Raw genomic sequence first — 24737 nt, forward strand, 5'->3', positions numbered from 1 at the left:
AAGTGGTGTTTTGTGCAGGTGGTGCTGTGTACATGTCATGCATGTGATGTTGTGTACATGTGGTGTCGTGTACATGTCATGCATGTGGTAATATGTACATGTGGTATTGGTACACATTGTACACGTGGTGCAGTGTACATGTGGAGTTGTGTACACATTGTGCAGGTGGCCATGTACATGTTATGCTGTGCACACGTTGTGCAGGTGGTTGTTGTGTACAAGTGGTACATATGGTATTGGTGTAGATGCATGTATTGCATGGTGTTGTATGACATGTGTATTTTTATATGTGTGTGATGCACGTTATGGGTATGTGCACATGGTTGAGGAGAAGGCACTGGGTGTTTTCCTAGTGTGGAAACCGATCTAGAGTGTGTACGAAATAAAGACAACGGTAGAAGCTAAGGATTGATGAAATGATAAGTATCAACATTTTACTTCAGTTTTATTATGCACGTGATTTATGAATATGGTATATGATGATTATATATGATATATGATTCTTGTTTATGATGGTTACATGTGATTTGTGATGTTGATCTATGATGGTTGTGTTTCGAGCTCATCTGATGTGATATGTTTATACATGATGTTTTGATCAAATAGTTAGCTTGACTTGTTGTGACAGGAAGCGAACACGATTGCAAGTGTACCTTATTGACAAACTACCAATGAGGTATGATTTGAGGTAATTTCAATTTATTTGAACCTAATGGAAATTATGTGCTTGGAACAGGAATGCAAGAACATGCCTGGTTGGGTGGTTAAAATCGACTCCAAGAATTGGCAGCAACAACAAAATAAATTGGAACATGGAACAATATGCTGGTAGAGTACTTCAGGAGCAAGGTTATTGTGGGAGACTGGTACCCAATAGTGTCCATTGATTTCCATGAGCATGCTATGACCGATATGATGGTTTGAGGCAGGTATATGCCTTGGTTTTTGTATCTTCTGTTGCGAGGAAGCCTTGCCAAGGGATGGATCACCCAGGTTAGGGGATTTCGGGGAACTTGGAAGGTGAGTGACTGGACAAAAGGGGGCCTCCAGATTTCCCGAGGGACTGTGTAGCAAAGAAGCGAAGGTCACGATATATTGGTTTTGGGAATTATCATTTCCAGATGGAATCAAATGCACATTGGGAGTGCGCCATGGAACAATGAGTTAGTAAATGTTTACTGAGAGGACAAGTTGCGCAGGATGGTAGAGTTGTATATTGGATGCAACTTCGACTGTGATAGAGGATTCTGGACTTCCCGGGAAGGAGGTGAATCCCGATACTACTTTTGAGGGTGGAGGTGTGAACCTATGGATTCCCCTGTTGATTGATATGGGCATTGTATCCTTTTTATTTGATGGTTTACCAAATGTGCATATGTGGTTATTGTAAATACCATAATGAGTTGTGCTATAAATCTCAAGTAAGCAGTATGGGTGTCATATTCTTATGGTTGTTATATTGTCAGGTTTCCATGATGTTTTTCTTTTGAGCAGGTATTTCATTGTAAATTCTGCAACGAGCTAAATTATAAAGCTCCATGGGCAGTATATTTGCTTTTCAGTGGTTTTGTTGAGGTCATGGTGTGGTTTAACACTGAGGACAGTGTTCCCAAGGGGGAGGGTTTTGTAACAACCCTGGTGAAAATTTAATGTAATAAAAGTTAATAAAGGAAAAATAAGACCACGGGTAAGGGGCACGTATTCCAAGCTGAATGTTGGGAAAAGATATCATATTGGGAATCACTAGATGTGTGTTTTGGCTAAGGAAAATTAGCAAAGACATTAAAATTCAAACGACATTTTTGGCACATTTATTTATGAAAATAATGGAAATTAAGAGAAAATGAAGGTGAAAGGTCACATGTTGCATGTGAGGATGAAATTGAAGGGAAATAATGGAAAATGAAGAAATTAGAGGCCTAATTCATAAAAAGGCTTCTAAGGACCAGTTGGAAAGCTTGATTGGAGAGGCTTGGTTAGTGTAACCTTTTGTTAGTTTAGGCTTGGAGCTCTCTCATTCTTCTCTCTCTCTCTCACTTGGTCACTTAGATTTTTCTTAGAGCACTCTAGCTTTGGATCAGGGAAGAAAAGAAAGGATAAAGGAAGAAGAGAAAGATCATGCAGCTTCAGTAGGAATACTTGCAGGTAACCTTTTTCATGTGTGATTTCCTAGCTGGTTTGGACATGCATGGATTTGCATGTTGTTGTATGGTTGTCTTGCTGTCGGTGGCATGGTTTTGCTGGCTTATGATAGTGGTTTTCAGCCTAGCCTTTCCTTTTTGCGATGCCATGGTGTTGGGATGTTTGTTTCGGTTTTGAGCTTTGGTTTGCTGGATGGATTTCAAAATTCGAGGCAGAGGTGGTCTCAAGGTTCATTCCAAAAGGCCTAAGAATCCCTTGAGTGGTTTTGGCGGGATACACAGTAAAGCCTAAGGGAGAAGTCTCGGTTTAGGGCCTAGTGATCTAGGATTGGATTGTGGTAAAGCTCGGGAGACAAGGAGATGAAAAATTCCTCAAGGATAGTGATGGATGCCAGATGGAATTCCAAGTTTGGTTCAGTTGTGATCAGAGCACCGGTTTGATGTGATCACACCTTGGTGAGGGTGGAGGTGGTTTAACCTCTGGATTCCCTTGGTTTTTATTGGATTGGTTGTTCTATGAGATCCCACATTCATGCCTGGGATATGGAACGGGGATGACTGGATGAAAGAGAGATTTGGTTCAGCCATGTTTATGGTCAGGTGGTACGTGGAAGTCCCAAACCTGGTCGGATTTGCCTATGATTAATTGAAGCTAAGTTATCTTACTTTTGTACTTACTTATATGTGGATTTAATGGTTTTCATATCTCTGATATTTATATGGTTTAATGATGGTTATAAGCATGGTTAAATGACTGGATCATGTCACGGTTATTTCATGTATTTACTTGTAATTATTAAATGGATGAATGCAAGACCTAATTTATGATATAATAGTCCAATGGAGAAGGAGGTGATCCTTCTGGTTATGTTTCATAAGTTTTTTTCAATCATTTATGCTCTGTATTGTATCCTAGAGTGTTTGATAGAATGTTAGTCTTGGCTGGGCCTGCTCAGACCTAGTCTCAGGTTTATTTTTGATTTATCAACATTTTTATCATGTCTTTGATGGATTCTGAAGGTTGTAGCAAGTTCTGGGCAGAGGTTAGGATTTTGGGCTAGAAAAGTGGCTCAAATCACGGGGTCACTGGCACATGTATGTTGAGAAAAGTCCACAGTCGCTAGCACAGAGGCCTATGAGAGCAAATTTAGGTTTTTGGTCGCTTCCTTGCCCATAGTATGAGAGATACTATGTCCTAAGAGATCCATAACAACAATGGGACCCAGAGACAACTGTCTGAGTGGATGACTTGTGTCCTGATGGTTATGTTGAGGATGTTGGATGACTGCGTGTGATGTTTTGTCGATTCCATTTCCTTAAGGTCACCAAGGAGAATGAATCCCTTATAGTAACCTCTCTCATCACATGTTTTCCCAGCTGGTTGGCTGCTTGGGTGTACCTGGGAGGAGGGGGTTTTACATATCATCTCTTCTTTGACCAAAATTAAGTTGGTGCAATGATATCAATGCTCTTGTCTTTCTAGTTTGGATGCTCAAGTAGCTCACTTTGAAAGCCATCTTAAATGTGATATAAAACCTCATTCTTGTAACATACCCCCTACTAACCTAGCCCTAACCAAAGTTAGAAGGAGGAAGTTACTAAATTGACCCAATCTCCATGGTCCATTTATGGAAATATGGTCCAAATGTTTTCTTTCTTTTACTCTCAAGAAACTCAAAATGAATGATAACATCACATTTGTATCATCAAGATGATTCTGATGATACATTTTTTTCTACAATACAACTCTCTGATCAAAAGATATGGTCATTCAAATATTGGCCACTCAATTAGAGCCACATCACCAAGCTACCACGTGGCGCCCGCGTGGTCCCCTCATGGCTATTTCAGTCATCCTTCTCACCGCCACATGAAAGTGTTACCATAATTGATCATCTATCTTACTAATTATGTAGTACCCACTATATGCAGGCGTGACCCAACCCATGCACTTACACACTATATGAAAGTATTGTAGATGCGGGCCCCTCGAAGGCCACGTTACCCTGAAAGCACTTTCCCCAGACGTTTCTCTTACAGCCCCTTATTGTTCCTTTCGAGGAAGACCCTTTAAATATTATGTGTAGCTTTCCACGTCAACCGACACTTCAACATGGTTCATCCAATGACGTGGTTTCGTACTCCTTTCTACCTATAATGGTGGCTCCACTATTCCATATCATCCCAGGGATAATAGCCCGACAATTTTTTACCATGCTCAATTCAAAACCTATGGGGTCTAGGGTCTGGGGTGTCAGCATCCTTTATCACTCTAGAGGACCATCCACCCCCACCCACCAAATCCTACATTCAGTCACAGCATCACAATGAATCTAGAGGTTCACCACCTCTACCCGTTAGTTCACCAAGGGAATCCATAGGTTGTGCCTCCACCTTCAATCAATAATAAGGGAATCCAAAGGTTGTGCCTCCACCCTCAATCAACAACAAGGGAATTTAGAGGTTGTGCCTCCACCCCCAGTCAACAAGATGGGAACTAAAGGTTGTACCTCCACCCTCAATCAATAACAAGGGATCTAGAGGCTATGCCTTCACCCTCAATAAAAAAAAAGGGAATCTAGAGGATGTGCCTCCTTCCTCAATCAACAACAAGGGAATCTAGAGGCTTTGTCTCCACCCTCTATCAATAACAAGGGAATCTATAGGTTATGCCTCCACCCTCAATCAATAACTTGGGAATCTAGAGGTTGTGCCTATGCTCTCAATCAACAACAAAGGAATAAAGAGGCTATGCCCCTACCCTCAATCATCAGCAAGGGAATCCAAATGTCGTGCCTCCATCCTCAATCATCAACAGGGGAATCCTAAGGTTATGCCTCCACCCTCAATCAACAATAAGGGAATCTATAGATTGTTCCTCCACCCTCAATCAGTAACAAGGGAGTCTAGAGGTTATGCCTCCACCATCAATTTGTAACAAGGGAATCCAAAGCTCACTATAAACCAAGAAAACAATTAGAGGGGGCTAAAGAAATCTCCTACTAGGAATCCAAGGATCATGCCTCCACCTAAGCTATCAAGGGGATCCATAGAAAAGCATATCAACCCTCCAGTATTATAGGGAATATATAAAACCTTTTGCTCACCTATGAGTTGTTTGTCTTCCTCCCAATGCTAAACCAAGTATTAGCTCTTCTTCCCTACATTTTGATAACATCATAAACTTTTTCTTGTCTCATTCTTGCTTAATTTCTTTCTCTTGCATTCTCACTATTTTTATTTTTGAATTATAATTCGACCCCTCTCCTCTACGCGTGATACTTCTCTTGGTGCATATGCCCTTTTTTCAATCGTGCATGGTCTCTCTCTTCCTAGAGGATGCCCTTGTATTTTCCTCGGGCCACTGCAATTATATTCTATTATGTGCATTGACAATGTTATCACCCTTCTTTCTTATCCACGATGGTTTTATTGCATTTTACTAGTGGAGGGAATGTTGCGTGTCATCACCTCCTTTCACCCCACTTCTTGTTGGCTAGCTTTGAGTGTGTACCTAATTTGTTAGTGCATCCCATCTCTCATTCAATTTTGTCCTTTTTATCTTGTATATTTACCCAAGACAGCCATGGTTCTAATGTCCTTATTTCCAATTCTATTTAATTCATAGAACCATTCCATTTATGGAAACTTGCCAACCTTTAATGGCTTTCATAAAACAAGTCAAGCCTCTCGTAGATCCCAAAAAACCTCCTTCCTCAAACTTTGGAATCTATGTCCCAATTTTCAAGAATTTTAATTATAATTAAAAATATATATGAGATAATTACAATGAAGTGGAAATTGGCCCTGGGTTGTCACAAACCCTTGCCCCTTAGAGGAACACTACCCTTGGTGTTCTATAATCGAAAAAAATAAATAACATGCTTTGAAACTAAGTACAACAAATTGGGAGCTTTATATTCACATCTATACACAACATGTACACAATTTATTTACATTTGCCTCACCCATAAAAAAAGGATATTTTTTCCCACATCTAGCCAACGATTTCTCACGTGGCTTTCTCTAGTCCAAAGTGCCTCCACCGCACTTTGACTTTATGTATTGCTTGATTCTAGAGTGTGAGATATCTTTGATCTATAATGCATAGAGGTTCTGATTGAAACTCTCCCTCTGGTTCTACCTATGACGTTGACCAATCAATTACATGATTAACATCCTATACATATCTTTTAAGTAATGAAACATGGAAAACATCATGAACTTTCACTTATGGAAGCAAGGCCAACCTATAGGCTACTAGCCCTATCCTTTCATGCAGTTCAAATGGTCCAAAAAACTGTGGTGCTAACTCGGCACATGACCCAATTTTCAAGGAGCTCTTCTTGGGTCTAACTCATAGGTACATTTTCTCCCAACTTGGAATTCCTTATGCACTCTCTACTGGTCTTCATAACTCCTTTTTTTGTCATGTTCCATATTTAAATTCCTTTTGATAATATGCACTTCTTGTTCCATTTACTTCAACATATTTGGCCCAATAAGGACCTTGTTCACTAGATCACTCCAGCCGAGAGGAATATTATGACTCTTACCATATAGTGCTTCAAATGGGCTCATTTTCAGTCATTCTTGATACCCATTGTTATATGAAAATTCCACAAGTGAAGGTATTTTTCCCACTTCCTTGGCTGTTGCATTACATACATTCTTAGCAGGTCCTTAAGAATTATGTTCATCCTCTCTATTTTCCCATCAGTTTAAGGATGATATGTTGTGCTAAAAGAAAACATTTTTCCCAATCCTAGAAATAGCTCTTTCCAAAACCTTGTAGTGAATTTACAATGTTACGATTTCCTTTATGAAAGTATATGCCACCTCACTAGTTGAATTTTTATATTTTAACAATCATGAAGTGATTCACCTTGCCCAACTTGTCGACTACTACCACGGTTGCATCATGTTGTTTTGGAGTCCTTAACAGCCCTATAATGAATTCCATCGAAATCACTTCCCACTTCTCCAAAATGGGAATGGGATGCAATAATCAAACTGGGTGCTTGCACTCAACATTCACTTATTGGCACTCTATGCACTTAGAGATAAATTCAAACACCTCTGTTTTCAAATTTTACCTCCAATAAAACTTCTTGATAGCCGCTAGAGTATTCCGATATCTTGAATGACCGAAATATGACTTCACATGAAACTCTCTTAATATGAGTTTCTTCAAGTCACTGTTATTTGGCACATAGATTTAGTTTTTGAATCTAATCAACCTGCCACATATAAGGAAATATTCCTTACCATTTTCACCTTTATATGCTTGCTGCAATTTTTCTTTCATTTGTTGATATTTTTCATCTTGTTGCCCCGCATTTTTGATCTTTTCTTCAAGATCATTTCCATAGGAACTTATGGATGCCATACAATTTATTTGTATTCTTCTATTGAGTGCGCCAGCCACTATGTTCTCCTTGGATTTAATGTATTTGATCTGAAAATCAAACTCACTGAGTGTGGCTAACTATCTAGCTTTCCTTATATTTACTTTAAGTTGATCAAACAAATATTTCAACCCTCCATGATCAATCATTAGAGTAATTTTTCTACTGAGGAGGTAATGCCTCCACATCTTCAACGCATGGATGATGGCAACCAACTCCAAATCATGAGTTACACAATTTTGTTCATGCTCATTTAACTTTCTTGATTCATAACAAACCACATGACCCTCTTGCATCAAGACTCCACTAAGTCCCTCCTTGTAGGAATCCATGCATACAATGAAATCCTTTTTAGGATCTACTATTCTTAGTGCTGGTGCATTTTTTAATAACTTATTTAGCTAATCAAAACTTACTACACAATCAACTATCCATTCAAACTTCTTTCCTTTCCTTTGAAAGGCGATAATTGGACAACCAATATTGGAGAAAATCGTAATGAATCTCTTGTAATAGGCTACCAGTTCAATGAAGGACCTAAATTTAGCCACATTTTTAGGTGTTTTCCATTCCATGATGGCCTTCACCTTCTGAGGATGAACTGCTACTCACTCCCTTAAGACAATATGCCCCAAATAATGGATCTATGATCGAAAGAAATCACATTTATTAAGCATTTCATAAAGATTGTGTTCCCTTAGTAACTGTAATATTGTGGCCAGATGCTCTTCATGATCCTCCAAGGTCTTGGAATAGATAAAAATGTCATCAATGAACACTATCACAAAATTATCCAAGTAACAGTTCAAAACATTGTTCGTTAAGCACATGAAAGTTGCAGGGGCATTAAAGCCCAAAGGGTACCACCACATACTTTGTTTTGAAGTTTGTTTTATGGATGTCTTCCTCCTTGATTAATACTTGATGGTATCCTTACCTCAAATCAATATTGGAGAAGACTGTTTCTCCTCTTAACTGATTGAATATATCATCAATTCGTGGCAAGAGATATTTGTTTTTTATGGTGACCTTATTCAACTATCTGTAGCTAATGCATAACTTGAGCATGCCATCCTTTTTCTTTACAAACAAATTTGACTTTCCCCAAGTGGACACACTTAGCCTTATGTGACCCTTTTCAATCATATCCTTCAACTATAAATTCAATTCAACCAAATCAGGAGTGCTCACCTTGTATGGTTCCTTGGACACTGGTGCTGCTCCTCACATAAACTCAATGGAAAAGTCTACCTTTGTTTGGGGAGGTAATCCAAGTATCTCTCTGGGAAAGACATATTGGAATTGATTCAAAATGGGATATTTTGATATAATGTCAATGTCCCTTTGCTTATTGTTATAATTAGCTTTAGTATTGCTAGAAATTTTCACTATTGCTACTATTTCCATACCATTGAGTTCAAATGCACATGATTTTACCCATTAACTCATCCTTCTTTTCGTTCTTGATGCTAATTGAACCAACCATGATTTTGCATGCATCTCTTTAGCTAGTTGGCATCGATCCAAAAGTTTAGTATTGATATAGCTGTAATTGGAGCTTGGGTTAATTAAAATAGAAACAATTACATTATGGAGCTTACCTTCCATTTCAACTTTGGAACTTCTTATCTCGAATCTTAAGCTCCTTAGAGTATCCATCCAATCAGGAGAGTTTCCCTCACCTTACTTCTCAACTGATCTCTCCTATTCAGTTGTCCTCTCTCCTAAATATCCATGTTGTGTTTGATCTGAGTTGTACTGCAACATTTTACTATTTATTACTTGATTCATTAGTTATATACTATAACACGCTTTTTTGTTCACATGGTATTTGAAATTCATCTCTCTGAGACTTAGTGTAGTTTATGTGAAGACATACACACACATAACTGCTAGATTTTAACAAAATTCAAATCCATAATAAACACTATCACCTTGGCTTGCTATTGGAAATATGTTGATGTGAAGCTAGTTGCACATTACACCTTGGTTAACACGTCACTATCAATAAAATCATATCAATTTTTAATATCACGCTACATGCATATATAAATCACAATGAAAACACACCCAATTACTATATATGATTATTCCATACAACAATCGAGGTTGAAACCTATCACATGTACTATCCCTTTCCATGTCCCTAATGTTTAAGGTTGAACCTTGTCTTCATTTTATCTATGATAGAGCCCATCTAGTCCAAGTGTTGAGCCTGGAAGTTCTAATACCACTCTGTAACATACCCCTTCCTAGCCCAACCCCAAGTGAGGTTAGGAGGCAATTACTAAGCTAATCCAATCTCCATGGTCGAGTTATAGAAAAGAGGTCCAAATTTTTACTTTCATTTACTCTAAAGAAACTCAAAACAAATGATACTATCACGTTCATCTTGTCGAGATGATTTTGATGATATAAATTTTTCTTCGATCCGACTCTAGGATCCAAAGATATGGCCATTAAAGGATTGGCCACTCAATTAGAGCCACATCACCAAGCTACCAGATGGCACACACATGGTCCCCATTGGCACCCACGTAACTATTCTGACCAATCATCTCATGATAGGGTAGTGTTACCATATCATTTGAACCATTCATATGGGTCATATAATACCCAATATACCATGGATGTGACATTGTAACACCTCCCACATTTACCCAAATTCACAAGCTCACAAGCGTAAACATGAGATGAGAGTTACTATGCGAGATTCAATTTCCAAGATACACTTATGGAAAATGGGGTCCACAAGTCCAGAACTAACTGTAAACACCTAGTGATTCATGATCACACTATTATCATCCTAACTTGACCAAACACTATTCTTTTCATTTTCATTTCCTTAAATTTAACACAGCTTTCTATTCTTGATAGTTTTTCAGGTCTAAACTTTTGAGGTTGTTTTGAGGGCCTAAACGACATTTTCAAGGAAAATAGAGCAACCAAAAGAGTGTGAAATAGTTTCCCAATATAATTTCAAACTTGTGGAGATATTTGAAATGAGGTATTGTGATAGTCAAACAGAGATTGTATGCCAAAGTTATCACCCGAGGAAGTTGGAGGTCCAAATTACTCATTTATACAAATATGTGGTGTACATAGTACTCTACAGGCCATAAATTCACATTTGAACTTAGGTGTCTGATAATTATTTGAAAATCACCAAGAGGGTGTAATACCCTCGCATAATAACTTCCATAATATTTATTAGATCATGCATTCAAAAACTAATCATTTACTAATCAAAACATGATAAGATCCATAACTAGAATCTGTCATAAAACCATGCTTATAACTAGCATATAACCAAAACAATAAAAATGATACAATAACCATCAAAGCCACATCATAACAAGTACATTTAATCATAGAATACAAGAGGAAGTAGCTCTTATTAATATATGCAAAATCTAACCAAGTCAGGGACTTCCACGTACCACCTGACCATAGATTGGGCTAAACAAAATCTCTCTTTTAGCCAATCACCCCCACACCCTATTCCAAGCATGAATGTGGGATCTCATGGAATAAACCAAGAAAAACCAAACCAAGGCTTCTGTAGGACAAACCACCTCAACCCTCAATGAGTGATTCCACCTCACAGTTGAACATCACTAACATCAACAAATCGATCACTACACAAGCTATCTAGGGCTCGAGAGCATTTGTTTCAACCTAAATCCAGGACTAGTAACTCAACCCACAATTGTCGTAGGGCTCCAGAGCATTTTGTTAACCAAGGCTCCAGGACTAGTAACTCAACCTACCAAGGGCTCCATAGCATTTGTTCAACCAAGGCTTCCAGGACTAGTAACTCAACACAAGCTACTCTAGGGCTTCTAGAGTGTTTTTCCAACCAAGGCTCCAGGAACTAATAAATCAACCCACAACCATAAGAAACATGAGCACCAATCATAAAACAAATGGAAAACCCACGAAACCATGGCTATCTAGGAAACGGAAAGACTAGGAAAAACCACTATCAATCTAGGCAATCCTCCAATGCGATGACAGATCATAACCAAATAACCACATGCATACACCATGCATTACAAAATTACTAGTAAATCATACATGTGACTCGGTACATGTAAAGCAATCTAGCTGTAGCTGTTGATCTCACTGTCCCCTTGAGCTTTCTTGCTTTCATTTGCCTTCTTTCTCTAAATCCAATGTGCTCCAAGATTTATCTAAGTGCGCAAGAGTGAGAGAGAGAGCTACTAGAAGAGAGCTCCGAGCTAAAACTGACAAAAATCCATGAAATGATCATTAGAAGCCTTTTTATCATTGAGGCCTCTATTTTCTTCATTTTCCTCCATGCAAATCTATGACCTTTCATCTCCCTTTTCTCCTATTTTCCTTTATTTCATAAATGAAATGCCAATAAATGCCTCTTTTCCTTTGCCAGTGCCTTTTCCAACTTCTATAGCCATTAATTAATCACTAGTGATCCCCATTAATATGATTTTGCCCAACATTCAGCTTGGAATATGTCTCCCACGAACTTGGTCTTATTTTTTCCTTTATTAACTTTATTACATGGATTTTTGACCGAGACTATTACAAAACCCTCCCCCTTGGGGGAACACCATCCTTGGTATTCAATGGAACTTATAAACCAAAAAAACACATGCTACCCATGGAGCTTTAGAACACAACTCGATGCAACATTTACATCATATCATATTGCTAAAAACAAAACCAACATATCATGAGCACCATACTGCTTATTGGATCTTTATAACATAGCTTGATGTGGTATTTACATACATATGCATATACAAAGACATGCCCAAGAAAAAAATCAAACATATATCAAAATACATCCGCTCAACCATCGAATAAAGAAGGATACATAGTCCGCATTTGATCAACCATCTCCCATGTAGCTTCATTGGGCCTAAAGTGCTTCCACTACACTTCAACTTGATCAATTGCTCGATTATCGAGCATGGGAATCTTACACTTAAAAAATGCACCGAGGTTCCGGTTGGAGTTATCCTTCTAGATCCAGCTAAACTATAGACTAGTCAATCACATGATCAACATATTTCACATACTTCTTAAGCAATGGCACATGGAAAACATCATGGAATTTAATTATCAGAGATAGTGCAAGTTGATAGGTCACTGGTCCAATCCTTTTAAGAATATTGAAAGACCTGCAATATCGAGGTGCCAACTTGGCACATGATCCAATCCTCAAGGATATATTCTTGGAATTGATGCACAACTATACATGTTCCCCAACCTGAAACTCCTTAAATACAGTGTGTTGATCTACATAACTCTTTTGTTCATTTGTGCTACCTTTAGATTCTTCTTGATAGCCTACATTTCATGTTCCATCTCTGCCAACATGTTCGGTGCAATCAATACCCTATTAACTTGATAAATCCAACTGATAGGAGTATTACAACTCTGCCCAAATAGTGCCTTAAACAAACTCATCCTCAGTGACTCCTGATACCCATTTTTATAAGAAAACTCCACCAGTGGAAGATACTCTTCCCACTTCCACTGCTGATGCATGACATACATCCTCAACATGTCCTCCAAGATCCCATTGATCCTCTCCATTTGTCCATTTGTCTACAGATGATAAGTTGTACCGAAGTCCAACTCTGTACCCAACCCTACAAACAACTCTTTCTAGAACTTGGAAATGAACGTGGAATCCCTGTCAGATATAATATTCCTGAGAACACCATGCAACCTCATTATATCTCTGATGAAGACCTATGCTACCTGACTAATTGAATTCGTAGACTTTACTGGAATGAAGTGAACTTCTTAGTCAACCTATCAACCACCACCATAATAGACACATGTTGTTTAGATGTCCTTGGAAAACCTATATTGAAATCCATGGAGATGATCTCCCATTTCCACTGTGGAATCAAAATCGGTTGTAACAAACCACTTGGATGCTTACACTCTACTTTTACCTGTTAAAACTCCAAACATCTGACCACCGAATTTTCCACCTCTTTCTTCAAGTTTGGCCAATGGTAGAACTTCTTAACTATTGTCAATGTCTTCTGATACACTGGATGACCTGAATACGACTTGACATGAAATTCCCTATAGATAATCTTCTTTATCTCACTGTTGTCTGACAATATATATCCTATCCCTAAATCTAATCAAAAAATCTATCGTGAGACGATATTCCACATCCTGTTCACCTGCGCGCTGCTGCTGTAACCTAAGCTTAAGTTGTTGGTACCTGTCATCCTATTCTCCTTCCTACAAGATACGATCCTTTAAATCTATCCCATATGAACTCATAGTTTCTGTGTGACTTACATGTACTCTTATGCTAAGAGCATCTTCAACCTTGTTCTCTTTACCCTTAAAATATCTGATCTCGAAGTCAAATTGGTTGATCGTAGCCAACTGCCTAGCTTGCCTAGAATTTAGATTAGGTTGGCCAAACAAATATCTCAATCCACAGTGATCACTCATCAGGATGAAGCTCCTGCCAAGAATATAGTGTCTCCACATCTTCAATGCATGGATGACCAATACTAACTCAAGATCATGCGTCACATAGTTCTACTCATGCTTATTATGATTCCTTTACTCATAGCATACTACATGTCCTTCTTGCATCAAAATCCACCAAATTTTGTCTTTCAAGTGTCTGTACATACCAAAAACTCTTTAGTTGGATCTACAATCTTTAGAACTTGAGCATTTGTAAGCAATTGTTTCAACTATTCAAAATTTGCTGCACATTCCTCTATCCATTCAAATTTCTTTCCTTTTCTCTATAATGATGTAATAGGATAGGCAATCCGTGAGATATTTCTGATGAGCCACCTGTAATAACCTACTAACCCCATGAATGATTTAACCTCATCCACATTCCTAGGAGTTTCCCATTCGATGATATCTCATCTTTTCCAGATCCACTTCTATACCTTCCTTGGAACCATATGCTCCAAATAATGGACCTCTATCTGAAAGAAGCTACATTTACGAAGCTTGGAATATAATTGAGCCTCTCTTAGCAGTATTAACACTGCTACTAAGTGCTCGACATGCTATTCCTCGTTCCTATAATATATCAATATATCATCAGTGAATACAATCACATGAAAATAACTAGAGTGTTAGTAAAACCAAAAGGAAATAGAACAAACTCATAATGCCTATACCTGGTTCAGAAATAAGTCTTGTATATGTCATCTTCATTGATAAGTTCTGGAGGATATCCTGGTCTAGAATCAATCTTTGAGAACATTTTTTCTCCCTTCAATTGGTCAAACAAATCATTAATCCTCGACAATGAATACCTATTCTTAATCGCCACCTTGTCTAGCTTCCTGTAATCAATACATAACCTGAGGTTACCATCCTTCTTCTTCAAAAACAATACTGGTGCACCCCAAGGAGACACACTTGGTCTAATGTATCCTTTTTCAAGCATTTCCTTCAATTAGAACTTCAATTCCACTAATTATGGAGTGCTCATCTTGTATGGTGTCTATGATGTTGGTTCTACTCTTGGTACTAACTTAATAGAAAATTCCATTTCCCTATGAGGCGGAAACTCTGAAATATCTGTCGGAAACAAATACTGAAACTACTGTAAAATCGGATAACTCTTCAAGACCTCAGCACCCTCGATATCCTTACCTTTATCACTGGAAATAGGAACTACAAATAATACACACCCTTTCCAGTGATTACACTTTTCCTAAATAACTGTGACCATTCTAACTGATGTAGCCTTCTTCTTACACTGTAAGATTCTTTGTTCTACATTGTCATCCAAGCACTCAATTTCCCTTTCATAACAATCCATCTTAGTCCTGTGAAGATACAAACAATCCATACCCAACAACATACTCTATGATCCCAATGGAAGCACATTTAAATGCACTGATATAGGCATACCATTTAAGTCAAATTCATAAGCTTTTACCCAATGATGAACTCCCTTCTTAGTACTTGTAGCCAACTGTACTAACCAAGACTCTGCATGCACTTATTTATTCAAACCACAATTATCCACTAGGTTAGGATTAACATAAATATAATTAGATCTATGGTATGGATTCCTGGTGATCCTGTTACATAGATATGAGGAATGCTCTACCTAACATCCCCAATTTTTTGTGCATCCTGAGCACTATAGATCTATAGTCTTCCACATTGATGCTATGGGAAATATATCCTACGATGGTCCTCGCCACAAGTCTAGCACTGTAAAGGCTTCTTTCCATCACCCTTGTTCTTCTCCTCGGACTGAAATCTGAGTCCTCTATCAGTTGTATTGAACTTATTGTGCGACACTACATTCTCTTTATTACTTGTGTCTTGTAGTATGAATTGCTTCTTATCCCATTTTCCTTTAGTCTTGTCATTACCTTTCCAATCTTGTTTATATTCAGACTCGTTCTTCTATTTCTCATAATGATTCTTGAACTTTCTAATGGCTTCCTCCAATGATCTAGACTCATCAAGCTTGATCATGTCCTTGAATTCTACCAACAACCCACTGATGAATCTTTGAATCTTTGCTTTCACCTCCTTCAGATAAGGACATACCTCAAAAACTTACTTTACTAGAATGAAATGAGCTACCTTAGTCAACCCGTTAAGCACCACCATAATAGAATCACACTATTTAGATGTCCTTGAGAAACCTGTAATGAAGTCCATGGAGATGACGTCCCATTTCCACTATGGAATCTCAATCAGTTGTAACAAACCACTTGGATTCTTACACTCTGCTTTTACCTATTGACAATCCAAACATCTCACTACAAAGTTTGCCACTTATTTCTTCAAGTTTGGCCAATGGTAGAACTTCTTAACCGCTGTCATTGTCTTCTGATATCCTGGGCGACCTGAATACAACTTGACTTGAAATTCCCTTAAGATAAGCTTCTTGAGCTCACTATTGTCTGACGCATAGATCTTGCCCCTAAACCTGATCAAACCATCTACAATGAGACGATAGTCCACATCCTATTCATCTATACCCTGCTACTCTAAGCTATGATTAAGCTATTGGTACTTGTCATCCTGTTGTCCTTCCAGCAAGATTTGATCCTATAAATTTATTCCATATGAACTCATAGCTACTATGTGACTTACATTTACTCTTATGCTAAGAGTATCTACAACCCTATTCTCTTTACCCTTAATATATCTGATCTCGACTTGAAATTTGTTGATCATAGCCAACCACCTAGCTAGATTGGCACTCAGATTAGGTACATTAAAAAATATCTCAATGCACTGTGATCACTTATCTGGATGAACCTCCTACCAAGAAAATAGTGTCTCCACATTTTCACTGCATGGATGACCGCTGCCAACTGAAGATCATTCATCAAGTAGTTCTGCTCATGCTCATTCAGTTTCCTTGACTCATAACATACTACATTTCCAAACTACATAAAAAATCCACCAAGTCCTATCTTGCAAGCATATATACATACCACAAACTCTTTATCTGGATCTACAATATTTAGAACTGGAGCATTTATAAGCAATTGTTTCATCTGTTCAAAACTTGCTACGCATTCCTCTGTCCATTCAAATCTTTATCCTTTTCTCTGTAATGATGTAATAGGATAGTCAATCCATGAGAAGTTTGTAATGAACCACCTACAATATCCTACTAACCCCATGAATCATCTGACCTCATCCACATTCCTAGGAGTTTCCCATTCCATGACAAATGTGATCTTTTTTGGCACTGCTATACCTTCCTTGGAAACCACATACCCCAAATAATGGACCTCTTTCTGAAAGCAGCTACATTTACTAAGCTTGGCATATAACTGATGCTCTCTTAGTAGTCTTAACACTGTTGCTAAGTGCTCGACATGCTCTTCCTCATTCTTAGAATATATCAATATATCATCAATAATAAAATAACAAACTTGTCGAGATAAGGACACAACACACTATTCATCAAGCACATGAAAGTAGTTGGAGCGTTAGTCAAACCAAAAGGAACTACACAAAATCATAATTCCCATACCCTGTCTAGAAAGCAGTCTTGTGTATGTCCTCTTCTTTAATGCGTACCTGATGATATTCCAATCTTAGATCAATATTCAAGAAAAATGATGCTCCCTTAAACTGATCAAGCAAATCATCAATCCTCAACAACAGATACCTGTTCTTAATCATCACCTTGTTCAATTACATGTAATCAATACATAACCTTAGATTGCCATCCTTCTTCTTCACAAACAATACAGGTGCACCCCAAGGTGACACACTTGGTCTAATGTATCCCTTGTCAAGCATTTCCTTCAACTGACTCTTCGATTCCACTATCCCTTTAGTGCTCATTATGTATGGTGCCTTTGATGCTAGTACTTCCCATGGTATAACCTCAATAGAAAAGTCCATTTCCCCGTGAGCCAACAACTCTGAAATATCTTCTAGAAACACATCCTGAAACTACTGTAAAATTGGATACCTCTTCAAGACCTCAACATCCCCGATATCCTTACCTTTGTCACTAGAAAAATTAGCTATAAATAACACACACCCTTTCCTGCAACTATGCTTTTATTGCATAACTATGGCCATTCTAAATGATGTAGCCTTCTTCTCGCCCTGAAAGATTATTTATTCTCCATTTTCATCCAAGCACTCAATTACCTTTTCATAACAATCCACCTTAGTCTTGTGAAGATACAACCAATCCATACCCAACAACATACTCTATGATCTCAACGGAATCACATTTAAATGTGATGATGTAGACATACTATTCAACTCAAATTCATAAGATATTACCCAACGATGAATTCTCTTATTAGTACCTGTAGCCAACTGTACTAACCAAGACTCTGAACACACTTCTTTATTCAAACCACACTTATCCACTAGGTCAGGATTAACATAACTACAATTATATCCAATGTCAATCAAAATAGAGACAACTTGATCATAAATCGTACCATCCATCTTGATAATGGATGTTTTTTGATATGCCTACCTATTATCCAATGTTGCATAGATCCGAGGAATGCTTTGACCAACATCCCCAACTGTCTATGCCTTCTGAGCACTTTAGATCTGCATTTTTCCATCTTGATGCTGTGGGAAATCTCTCATGTGATGGTCCTTGCCACAATTCTAGCACTATAAAGGCTTCTTTCCATCACCCCTATTCTAATCCTCACACTGAAATCCCTGTCCTCTATCAGTTGTATTGAATTTCTTATGCAGCACATCATTCTCTTTATTACCCGTGTCTTGTATTCTTCCTTGCTTCTTATTCCATTTTTCTTTAGCCTTGTCATTACCTTTCCAATCCTATTTAGATTCAGACTTTCACTTCAATGCTTAAACTTTCTAATGGCTCCCTCCAACAATTTAGGATCATCATACTCAATCTTGTCCTTGAATTCTACTGAAAACCCACTAATGAATCTCAGAATCTTTTCTTTCTCCTCCTTTAGATAAGACACATACCTCAACAATTCCAAGAACCTGCTAGTATACTCCTCATCGATCATAGATCCCATCTTCAAATCGTAAATTCCTTTTCCCTGTCATCATAGTATCTCTCAGATAGATACTTCTTCGTGAAAAGTCTCTCGAACTCACTCCAAGACAACTCTTCTTGTTGAATACCTCTAACATTCTTTACATCATCCCACCAAATGTTGGCTTTTCCTTTAAGACTAAAAGTAGCTATCTTGGCTTTCATATTCTCTGAGTAATCATGCAATCGAAATAACTTGTTAATCCCAAGTGACCAACCTTTTGTATCCTGTGACTTCTTCATTTCTCCATCAAATGTAGGAGGCTTTGCTTTCTTTAATTCCTCTAGCAAGTATTTCTTCTCATTCCTCCTATATGGATGGTGATGGTGATGATGATGTTGTCTCTCTGATCCAAAACTAGAATAGAACCCACGGTCAATATCCCTCTTGTGAAATGTATCCATGAATCGTCCATCTCTGACTGTATCATCGATGTCAAACTTGTATCCTGATTGAGACTTATTGCGATATGCCCCATTAACTCTTTCCTCTTTTCTATGACTAATCCTAAGTGGTCCATGTATCTGCAAGTCTGAAAAACTCTGAAAGATAACTTCATTAACCTTTGCTTGTTTGTCCTATGCCATAGCAAGTTTCTCCTTTGACTGAATTATTTTGTCACTGTCCACCTTAAAACTCCTTATCTCTGCTTTCAAACTTCTCAGTGTGTCTACTATGTGAGGGAATTACTCATCACCATGCTACTCATGTAATATGTAGGGGGAATCACGTGAACTGAATTCTACCATATTTCTTGTCATCTTCGATCCTCTAATTTCTGTAAACATACCATGTTAGATAACCAATCATAAAAAAATCACACGTACTCAGTGAAGTTCATAGGAGGTTGTCTTGTCTATACCAATCAGTCCGGATTAGCATAATGCACACACACACACACATATACAAAACATAAAAACATCATCAACCTATACATGACGACACAACTATAATAATGACCAATACCATGCATACATGTCAAAGACATATATACCAAGCATGGATGCATGAAAAAAACATTCCACCTATCTAGTCCAAGTGTTGAACCTGGGAGCTCTAATATCACTATGTAACGCCTCCTCCCACATTTACCCAAATTCACAAGCTCGCCTGTGTAAGCATGAGATGAGAGTTACTATGATATATCATATTTTCAAGATGCACTTGTGGAAAATGGGGTCCACAAGTCCAAAACTGGTTGCAAACACCCAGTGACACATTATCACATTGTTTTCATCCTAACTTTCCCAACCACTATTATTTTCAGTTTCATTTTCTTAAATTTAACACAACTTTCTGTTCTTGGTATTTTTTTGGGTTCTAAACTTGCAAGGTCGTTTTGAGGGCCTAAACGACATTTTCAAGGAAAATGGAGAGATTAAAAAAGTACAAATGTAGTTTTCCTATTTGTTTTTAGCCTCCTCATGGTGATCTTCGAAATGAGGTATTTTGATAGTCAAACAAATATCATATGCCAAAGTTATGACCCCAGGAAGTTGGAGGTCCAAATGACTCATTTATACAAACACTTTGTGTACATAGTACTCTATTGGTCATAAATGCATATAAGTACATAGGGGTCTGATAGTTATCTAAAAATCCTCAAGAAAGTCTATGCCCTGTCATAATAACCGCCATAACATTTATTAGATCATGCATTGAATAGCCAATCATTTACATATCAAAACATGATAAGAGTCATAAATAGAATCTGCAATGAAACCATGCTTATAACCAACATCTAACCAAAATAATAACAATGATAGAACAACCATCAAAGCCACACCAGAACAAGTACATTTACTCATAGAATACAAGAGGAAATAACTTTTATTAACATATGTAAAATCAAACCAAGTTAGGGACTTCCACGTACTACCCGACCATAGATTGGGTTGAACCAAATATCTCTTTCGGACAATCACCCCTGTGCCATATTTCAAGCATGAATGTGGGATCTCAGGGCATAAACCAAGCAAAACTAAACCAGGGCTTCGAGAGGCCAAACCACCTCAACCCTCAACCAATGATTTCTCCTCAAGGTCGAACATCACTAATGTCAACATATCAGTCTCTACCCAAGTTATCTAGGGCTCTAGAGAATTTATCCAACCTGGCTTTAGGACTCGTAACTCAACCCAAAATTGTCGCATGGATCCAGAGTGTTTGTCCAACCAAGTCACTAGGACTATTAACTCAACCGAGCAAGGGCTTTGAAGCGTTTGTCGAACCAAGGCTCATAGGATTAATAACTCAACCCAAGTTGTTCAAGGGCTTCTAGAGCATTTATCCAACCAAGGCTCCAGGAACTAATAACTCAACCCACAACCATAAGGAACATGAACCCTAATTAGAAAAAAAATTGGAAAAACCACAAGACCATGGCTATCAGGAAATGGCAAGGCTAGGCAAAACCACTATTAGTCCAAGAAATCCTCCATGAAAATGACAAATCATAACCAAATAACCATATACATACACCATGCATGCCAAAACTAGCAAGTGCAAAACCGTTGTCAATCCAAGAAATTCTCCATGAAAATGACAAATCATAACCAAAGAACCACATGCATACACCATGCATGCCAAAACTAGCAAGTAAATCATACATGTGACTCAGTACCTGCAAATAAATCCAGCTGTAGCTGGTGATCCTGTTGTCCCCTTGCATTTTCCTACTTTCCTTTGCCTTCTTTCTCCAAATTCAATATGCTCAAAGAATGCTCTAAGATTTCTTTAAATGTGCAAGAGTGAGTGAGACAGAGAGAATATAAGAGAGCTCCAAGCTAAAACTGACAAAAATCCATGAAATGATCCTCAAAATCCTTTTTATCATTGAGGCATCTATTTTCTTCATTTTCCTCTATGCAAATTTATGACCTTTCATCTCCCTTTTCTCCTAATTTCATTTATTTCATAAATAAGTTCCAATAAATGCCTCTTCACCTTTTCCAAAGCCTTTTCAAACTTCCATAGCCATTAATTAATCACCATGGATCCCAATTACTATGTTTTTTCCCAACAATCAACTTGGAATATGTGTCCCATGACCTTGGTCTTATTTTTTCCTTTATTAACTTTATTACATGGATTTTTAATCAGGGTTGTTACAGAACCCTCACATAATTCTTAAGCAATGAAACATGGAAAACATCATGGACTTTGATAGCCAGAGGTAGTGTAGGTCGATAGGCTACTAGTCCATTCCTTTCAAGAATCTTGAAAGGCACGCAATATTGAGGTGCTAACTTGGCACATGATCCAATCCTCATGGAGCTCTTTTTGGGATTGATGCGAAAGTATACATGATCCCCAACCTAAAACTCCTTAAATTCCCTGTGCTGGTCTGCATAAGTCTTCTGCCTATCGTGTGCTACCTTTAGATTCTTCTTGATATCCTACATTCCTATTCCAAGTCTTCCAACATGTCCAGTCCAATCAATACCCTGTTAACTAGATCACTCCAACTGATAGGAGTATTACAACTCTGCCCATATAGTGCCTTCAAACATACTCATCCTCAGTGACTCCTAATGCTCATTTTTGTAAGCAAACTCCACTAGTGGAAAATACTCTTCCCACTTTCACTACTGATGCATGATGTTCATCCTCAACTTGTCCTCCAAGATCCTATTGACCTTCTCATTTTTTCCATCTGTCTGTGGATGAGAAGCTATAATGAAGGCAAACTATGTACCCAAACCTAAAAATAACTCTTTCAAGAACCTGAAAGTGAACTTGGCATATCTGTCGGATATAATCTTCTTTGGAATACCATGCAACCTCTCTATATATCTAATAAAGACTTGTGCTTCCTCACTAACTGAATTTGTAGACTTTATTTGAATGAAGTGAGCTACCTTAGTCAACCTGTCAACCACCACCATAATAGAATCATGCCACCTTGACGTCCTCGCCAAACCTATAATGAAGTCCATGGAGATGACCTCTCATTTCCACTTCGGAATCGGAATCGATTGTAACTAAACACCTGGATGCTTACACTTTGATTTTACTAATTGAAAATCCAAACATCTTGCAACAAACTTTGCAACCTCTTTCTTCTTGAGCTTACTGTTATCTAGCACCTAGATCCTGTCCCTAAATATGATGAAACCATTTGCTGTGAGACGATAGTCCACATCCTGTTCACTTGTACCCTACTGCTGTAACTTATGCTTAAGCTATTGGTACCTATCATCCTATTTCCTTCTTGCAAGATCTGATCCTATAAATCTGTTTCATATGAACTCATAGCCTGCTATGTGACATACATGTACTCTTTTTCTAACATCATCTACAACCCTGTTCTCTTTAGCCTTAATATATCTAATCTCGAAGTCAAATTCACCGATCGTAGACAACCACCTAGATTTTCTGGCATTCAGATTAGGTTGGTGAAGAAAATATCTCAATCCATAATGATCACTCATCAGGATGAACCTCCTGGAAAGAATATAGTGTCTCCACATCTTCAATGCATGAATGGCTGCTGCCAAGTCAAGATAATGCATCATGTAGTTCTGATCGTGCTCATTCAATTTCCTTGATTACTAACATACTACATACGCTTCCTGCATCAAAACTCCACCAAGTCCTCTCTTGCAAGCATTTGTACATACCACAAAATATTTATCTGGATCTGCAATATTTAGAACTACAACATTTGTAAGTAATTGTTTCAATTGTTCAAAACTTGTTGGACATTATTTTGTCCATTCAAATTTCTTTCCTTTTCTCTGCAATGATGTAATAGGATAGGAAATCCATGAGAATTTTTAGATGAAATGCCTGTAATAATGTGCTAACCCCATGAATGATCTAACCTCATCCACATTCCTAGGGGTTTCCCATACCATGATAACTCTTATCATTTCTGGATCCACTACTATACCTTCCTTGGAAACCACATGCCCCAAATAATGGACCTTTGTCTGAAATAATATGCATTTACTAAGCTTTGCATATAACTGATGCTCTCTTAGAATTCTTAATAATGTTGCTAAGTTCTCGACATGCTCTTCCTCATTCTTAGAATATATCAATATATCATCAATGAATACAATCACAAACTTGTCCAGATAAGAACGCAACACACTATTCATAAAGCACATGCAATTAGCTGGAGCATTAGTCAAACCAAAATGAACTACAAAAATCTCATAAAGACCATACCGAGTTTGGAAAGCCATCTTGTAGATGTCCTCTTCTTTGATGCGTACTTGATGATATCCCGATCTCAAATCAATCTTTAAGAACACCAATTCGCCCTTCAACTGGTCAAATAAATCATCAATCCTCGACAACAGATACCTATTATTAATCGTCACCTTGTTCAACTACTTGTAATTAGTACATAACCTAAGAGATCCTTCTTATTCACAAACAATATTGGTGCACCCCTAAGGCGACACACTTGATCCAATGTATCCCTTGTCAAGCATTTCCTTCAACTGCAACTTGAATTCCACTAACTCCGGAGTTCTCATATCATATGGTTCCTTTGATGTTGGTGTTGCTCCTGGTACCTACTAAATAGAAAATCCCACTTCCCTATGAGGTAGGAACTCTTAAATCTCTACTGGAAACACATCCTGAAATTAATGTAAAATCAGATACCTCTTTAAGACGTCAACATCCTTGACATCCTTACA

This window comes from Pinus tabuliformis, chromosome Q, assembly GCF_031772625.1.
Source record: "Pinus tabuliformis cultivar Carrire ecotype Pingquan chromosome Q, CPIR1, whole genome shotgun sequence".
Taxonomy (NCBI): domain Eukaryota; kingdom Viridiplantae; phylum Streptophyta; class Pinopsida; order Pinales; family Pinaceae; genus Pinus; species Pinus tabuliformis.